Source organism: Hordeum vulgare, chromosome 6H (assembly GCF_904849725.1).
Source record: "Hordeum vulgare subsp. vulgare chromosome 6H, MorexV3_pseudomolecules_assembly, whole genome shotgun sequence".
NCBI classification, from domain to species: domain Eukaryota; kingdom Viridiplantae; phylum Streptophyta; class Magnoliopsida; order Poales; family Poaceae; genus Hordeum; species Hordeum vulgare.
In genome coordinates, this window is record NC_058523.1 from 486284713 (window position 1) to 486291504 (window position 6792).

The window sequence follows — 6792 nt, forward strand, 5'->3', positions numbered from 1 at the left end:
GCGTGCCTCCGACTCCTGAGTCCGCATCTGCGGTGCCCGAGTCCGCATCCGCGGTGCCGGCGGTGGGCACTAGAACCCACCGCTGCCCGTGTGGAGCAGCGCCCGGAGGTGGAGGAGGCTGTCGGGCGGGCAGAACAGACTGTGCAAGCCTCGCAGATTCGTGCGTAGGGCAGGAAGGGCCGACGTTGGCGCTGTGCACACGGCCTACATGCATAGTTTAGAAAAATGGACCACCGGTGGTTGGACCGGAAAAACCAAAACCAACGTCCCTTCTGTTTTTTTAAGCTAAAAAGACTAACCTGCAACTGGAACAAAAAGATCATATAAACTAATCATCTTTTACATGAACCGGAGCTATAAAAACAGTGGTTCAACCAGTATCACACACAAAATTTGAAAAATGACCTTCGTCCAAGGGAATTCAAACTCGGGATGCTAGATACATGTGTGTAAGTTGCACATTTAGCCCAATAACCATATTAGTTAGCCAACTTTCTTGTTAAATTTAAGAAAATGATTGCATTTTACATCTATTTAGTACGACGCTTGTATACGAGACATCAAACCGATGAACTGACGACCCGACTGATAAAAACCTTAACCGTCGGCCTTGCCGGTTCGATAATTGGTTCAGTTTTTAAACTATGCCTACACGAGGTGTCACCCGGGAGTTGGAGTTGCCGCCTGTATCGATCTACGAACTCTCGAGCACGATACGGAGCGCCAGCTCCTCGTTTTCGAAACTGCCGTCAAAGTTGCTGTCGGTGCTCATCAACGCTACATATTGAACGAATTGGAAACGAAAAATTCGGGAAGCAGCTGACATGATGGACGTGTCCGGGCCACCTCATACCGCCCTATATTTGGGTGCTCGGGCATTTGTTGAGCTTCCCTTTTTTGTGACCGGCCGTTTGAGAATCTACGCAAGACTTGAAATCCGACCGGCCGTTTGAGTATCTACTACATAAGACTTGAAATCCGCGGTTTGAGAGCTTCCGTTTGTGAATCTACGCAAGACTTGAAATAGTTCAGTGACGTGCACAGGCAACTGTAGCACTAAAAATTCAGTGTGGGCAACCACATTTCCACGATTACTAATAAGTTAAACATAAAATCTTAAAATATTTGGTATAATTACATATGGAGGGTCGGCCATGACGAGCCAACCCTATTGATTCCCACAAATTATGTCGGCCATATGTCTTGATAGCCATACAGCACCCATCAGCTAAGGATGGACGTGGCATACATAGCCAACCGACCCTTTTTGAGTTGCAACCATCCCACGCCCCTCCTACTTGTACCCTTCCCCTGCCCGCGCTACTCGCTCCCTCGCCGATGTGGGACTATTTCGCAGCGCTCTGGCCGCCGCCCCGCGAGCATCCCAGCGCGGTCGGGTGATGATGGGCCGATCTCTCCCCAAAGGCAAAGGCTGACCACCAGCCCATAGCCCACAGCTTTTTTCCTTCTGCACACGACGGCCCACGATATGCTTCTGTGTCGCGAAGATCACACCGGACGAAGGATCTAATCTCTCCCTGATAATAATAAAGCAAACTATCAAAAGGACCCGTGCGTTGCAACGGGGGTAAAAAAATTACATATTGAACACTTATCTCTTTCTAATAATAAAACACTAATGGCTTCTGTCGTCCATGCGTTACAACGGGAGACATTATTATCCGTCTCATGCGTTCAATTATGTTTGTCTCGTCCTACTATCATTCTTGTCTCTCAAATGCCTTTGGATTTGTAGTAATAGCTACATTTTGGCATACTTGAATGCAGCCTAGTATCTTGAATTTGTTTCAACAAAGCCTTCTTTCTTTCTAGGATCTCCTTGGTGCATCTTTTTTTTTTCTTTAACTACAGATGGTTACCTCCGGATTTCTTTTGCACGATTTCAGGCTAACCGATGACGGTGCACCCTGTCCTCTTGGCTTTCCTAGGCTGGTTGCGGTGTCGACCTTTGGCTTCTATTGTTTGCGAACACCACTGCCAGCATCCACGGCATCACCAGCGTGCAAAGGAAAGTGAGAGCGCTGCACTTCCAGTGAGTGTTTACCGGCCTTGCATTTTGTCGAACACCTGCAGAGCATCCTCCTACTCCCGCGCGGTTGCCACGGTCCGACGACCCCCCGACACAGGTTCGAGCCCGTCGCCCTTGTCCAAGGATCAAAGCCGGCGCCCTGCGTCAAGTTCTTGTCCCCCAGCCGTCGTCGCCGAACGACTTGACGCCGATCTTGGAGGCGTTCTTGGACGCACGAAACTTTGCCTGTCGCTTGGACACCAACGATGGTGATGCCACCGAATCCAAGTTGTACCACGAAGGCATCCTAGTTACGCCTGGTGGCAACGACGGCGTACGCGTGCCGGCGTCGGGTGTCGTCTCCAGTCTCCAGGTCCGCGCGACGGCGTACGCGTGCCGACGTGGGGTGCCGTCTCCAGTCTCCAGGGCGTTGAGGAGCGGTTCATGCGGTCGCTCGGCTACTTGCTGGCCAAGTGGTGCCTGTAGCGGGAGATGCAGTCGGCGCCCAAGCCGTCGGCCAAGCCCGACGTCGCGTGCTTGTCGTACGCCACAAAGGTGCACGACCTCTGGATGCTGAGAGGGTACACGCAGGTGCTCGCCATTCCCCGCGTCGCTGGCGCAACGTCGACGACGACGATGACGGCCTTACCCCCGTGAGCCGTCGGAGGAGCCGGCGCTGCGGTACGACCTGGTGCACCAGCAGCTGGAAGTCGTGGCACAGGTGGAGTACGTGGTGAGCGTGCACGGCGATAGCTTCATCGTCGTCGGCGTGCGCGTCGACAACATACGGGTGCGCATCATGCGGCTCGGATATCCCAAGAAGGGCAACGCTGGAGCTGAGGAGGAAGACGACGTCGACGAAGACCATGTGTTGGACGGCGGGACTGCGGGTTAGTTTGGATTAAGTATAGGGGGTTTTGTGTAAAAACTAAAAAAACGATTCGTTTCTGACTTAAATCCGGAGTGCGGGTTGATTTCATGAAACGTCAGGGGGTTTTCTGTAAAACTGTCATGACGGACCACAAAAGCCATCGGTGCTTTATTATTAGGGAGAGATAGGGTTTCTGGTCGTCCGTCGTGGCAGTTTTGCAAAAACACGCCCTCTGTTTCTTCACAATCAACCCGCGGTCCTTTTGTAAGTTAAAAACGTTTCGTTTTTACGTAAACCCCCTCACAATCACCATCCACGCCATGCCTTATCCATTCTCGTCCTTCACCACCGGGCACATGTGCGCCGCTCGGAGGCTGCCGCCGGATGCCCAGATGCGGCTCACCTTCCCGGCTAACCTCCGGCACAGCCTGAGGCCGCCGCTCCCAGCGCGGTACTTCGGCAACGGCATCATCCTACTAGGCGCCGCCTGCAAGGTGTGGGACGTCGTCGCCGCCGGCTCGGGGGACCAGGCGCCGCTGGCGTCCGTTGCCGGACGGATCAGGGACGCCGTCCGCGGGCTGGACGACGAGCTGGTGCGCTCCACCATCGACTACCTGGAGACGGCATCAACTATGCATGCGGCGTGCAGCATGCCGGCAACGTCCCCTGTTCCCCACTCGCTCCCCCTGTCCCATCCGACGAAACACGCCAAGCACGCGCACCGAATCCATCGCCCGAGCAAGCGGAGCAGACGGCCGCCCACCGTCTCCCTCCCAGGAGCTACTCCGAGGCGCCAACAACCGATGGCGATGGCCAGCGGAGCCCCGCCGGCGCCGCTGCCAGTGGTGGGGCAGCAGTTCTGCGCGCCCTACGTGGTGCCGCTGACGGTGACCAAGAAGTCCCTCAGCCTCTCCGACGGCGACTTCGCCATCACCGACGCCAACGGCGCCGTGGTGCTCAAGGTCAAGGGCGCCATCTTCAGCATCCGGAGCCGTCGCACCATCCTCGACGGCGCCGGGATGCCCCTCCTCACCATGCAAGAAAAGGTCCCTTCTCTACTACAGATTCACTTCTTTGTCTGTCTCCCAATCTCCGCTACCTCTGCCCCGGCGCCGGTGAAATTTCCTCCATCCGTGGGCATGTCTCGGATGTTCATAGCAGAAATAAGAATTGTCGTTGCAAATTGGAATAGTCCTGGTATTTTTATTTTATTTTATTTTTCTGAGCTGGGGGAGGAATAGTAGTGTTGATTCTTCAAGTTAAGGTGAGGGAGGAATAATCCTGCGACCTCTACATCATGCTCACAGATCTCACAACCCACGTTATTGCAAAAATCATTACAAGGGAGTGGCAAGGAAAACAACGTGTATAAATGAAGTCTGACTAATTCCGAACTGCCAATATTCTTATCAGCCACTGCCTTGTCTGATGTCCCCACTTGAGCTTGATCTGTGACAAGGAGATATGTCCCCACTGGCTCGTCGGTGACGCTGCTCGTTCCGGCGGCGAAGTCATTCCTCGCTGGCCTCACCAGGTTCAGTGGTCCATGCGCCTCCACCAGAATCACCGTCGAGGCACGCACCGCTCCTCCGTCTATCCTGATCTGGGGTGCGGTTTGGCTTCATCGGACGGCCAGGAAAACTTGCTTTGGTTGTCGCAGGTCATGGGCACGATTACGGCGCCGCCGGCGAGCGCATGGAGCGAAAAGAAGAACCATTGGCTGATGTTCTACCTGGTCGACGGGCTCACGGTTACCGGCAACATCACCCGCTTGCTGGACGGCATAGGCCAGACGTGGTGGGTCGATAAATGCAAAGCCGATAATGATGTGAGGAAGCCCAACTCAACTCTTAAGGATTTCTTTTCTTTAATTCCTCCTTGCATTTGGCAAGTGCCCTTTGATTTACCAATCTTCTTCGCAGAGAAAGTATTTAATGGTCGATATATTTCCTTAAACCGAAGCATTTATCAGTTTTCACTCAACTATTATTATTCTTTTCTTTCAAGATTGTGTGATTAAGGCACCGACGGTTAGTATATACTGTAATAGAAAGCAAGTGTAGTGGCTAGGTAATTAGCATAAATGACGTGCATGTAACCTCATTGCACACGTATGACTACATGGATGGATACATGCCTTGGTGGTCATGAACTGCACCGACGTGGAGTTGTGCCAATTTAGCAGCAAGGACAGCCCGCAGATTCACATCGGGCTCAGCATGAGCGGCAAGGTCAACGTGACGCAGCTCACCATCACCGCGCCGGAGAACAGCCCCAACACCGACGGCGTCCACGTCGACCGGAGCGAAGACGTCCACATCACCGGTTCGACCATCGGCACGGGCGACTACTGCATCTCCATCGGCCCCGGGAGCCGCTTCGTCACCGTCGACGGAATCGTCTGCGGCCCCGGCCATGGTGTAAGGTAACAAAGGGTTGCAATAGGGAGACTTTCTTCCAGTGCATTTTCTATGTAACATGCACTCGAAGAAGAGGCGTAAAATGGCGTGATGGCCGGGAGTGTTGTATGGTTTGATCCCGTTGCAACGCACGGGTTCTTTGCTAGTTAAAAGAAAAAAAATACCCATGCGTGAAAAATTCCAGCAAGCGCATCGCAGAGTACAGTGTGAGAGCATCTCTAGCACTCCCGCGAACGCCGGTAAACTAAACTTTTCCGGCCGATTTACGGAGAACCCAAAAATCCGGACCAAGCATATCTTCCCAGCTCGTAAAATTTTTATGAGAGGCCCATAAACCACCCTCTTAGTTGGTATATATATGCCGGCGTCTGGGTGATTTATAATATCCCTCCTTTTTTCCCTTTTCATCTCTGCCGTAAATCATCCATCTACAACAACAAATCGATCCCCTTTCGATATCGTTTTGTCGCGGTTTGCTCGAGTGGATCTTCGCGGCGATGGCGACGACGGCTACGTGGGGCATGGCGGCGACAGGGGTTTCAGCGATCGCGGGGGCTTCAGCTGTCGTGGTGGGTTCGGTGTCCGTGCCGGCTTTGTTGCACGCAAGCATAGGTGATGGTGTCCTGGACTAGGGGATACTCACCACGTCATCTTCCGACCAGTAGGGCAGGTCGAGGACCCCCACGACGGTTCACTAATGGGCTAGTTCGGACAACCCGTGATGCATACAGGAGAGATTCCACAAGACTTGATGCACAGGACAATGACTCCTCTAAATCCTAGCTCTACGGTACGTTATATAAACCGAGGTCAGGCTAGTCAATATGCAATCTCATATTCATTACAACAATCTCGTGGTCAACTCTTTTTGAAATTTTATTTTTGTTCGGTTCAACTAAACATTATATTTTTTGTTAAACAAAACACAAATTGTTTGTTAAAATTTTCTTTACCCGATTAACCGGGGCTCTTAAATTTGTATGAATCGTTTTTATACTAAATGTGTTTTCTGCTTGGTCGTTGCAAAGTCTTTTTCTATTACTCTTTTCTTCGTCAATAGTGTGTGGTCATTAGCCTCGTCAATAGTGTGTGGTCATTAGCCGGATATACATCCTGGTTTCTTTATTAAGACGCTTGAGTTTAGTTCGCTAAACACGCCTCCGCCTTCAGGATATGGAGGTTGAAGCCAAAGGTTGACCCGCTTGGAGTCCAGAGATCGGATGTACTCCTTTCGTTCCTAAATATAAGTCTTTCTAGAGGTTTCACTAGAAGACTACATACAGATGTATATAGACATACTTTAGAGTGAAGATTCACTCATTTTACTCCGTATGTAGTCCTCTAATGAAATCTCTAAAAAAACTTATATTTAGGAACAGAGGGAGTATTATGTTAAAGCGCGACCAAAGCACGTATTAATTTTAAGACCAATTTTTGATTGGCACCAAAACACTTGATTTAGTTTGAACGTC

At 51.5% G+C, this 6792-nt stretch overlaps 1 non-coding gene across 1 annotated transcript; it reads right to left on the reverse strand.

Annotated features, from left to right (window-relative positions):
* Nucleotides 1–1141: 1141 nt before the first annotated feature.
* On the reverse strand, nt 1142–1269 carry LOC123406662. The gene has a single exon (XR_006612322.1). It is a non-coding gene; the product is annotated as a U11 spliceosomal RNA (small nuclear RNA).
* Between the last annotated feature and the right edge of the window lie 5523 nt (nt 1270–6792).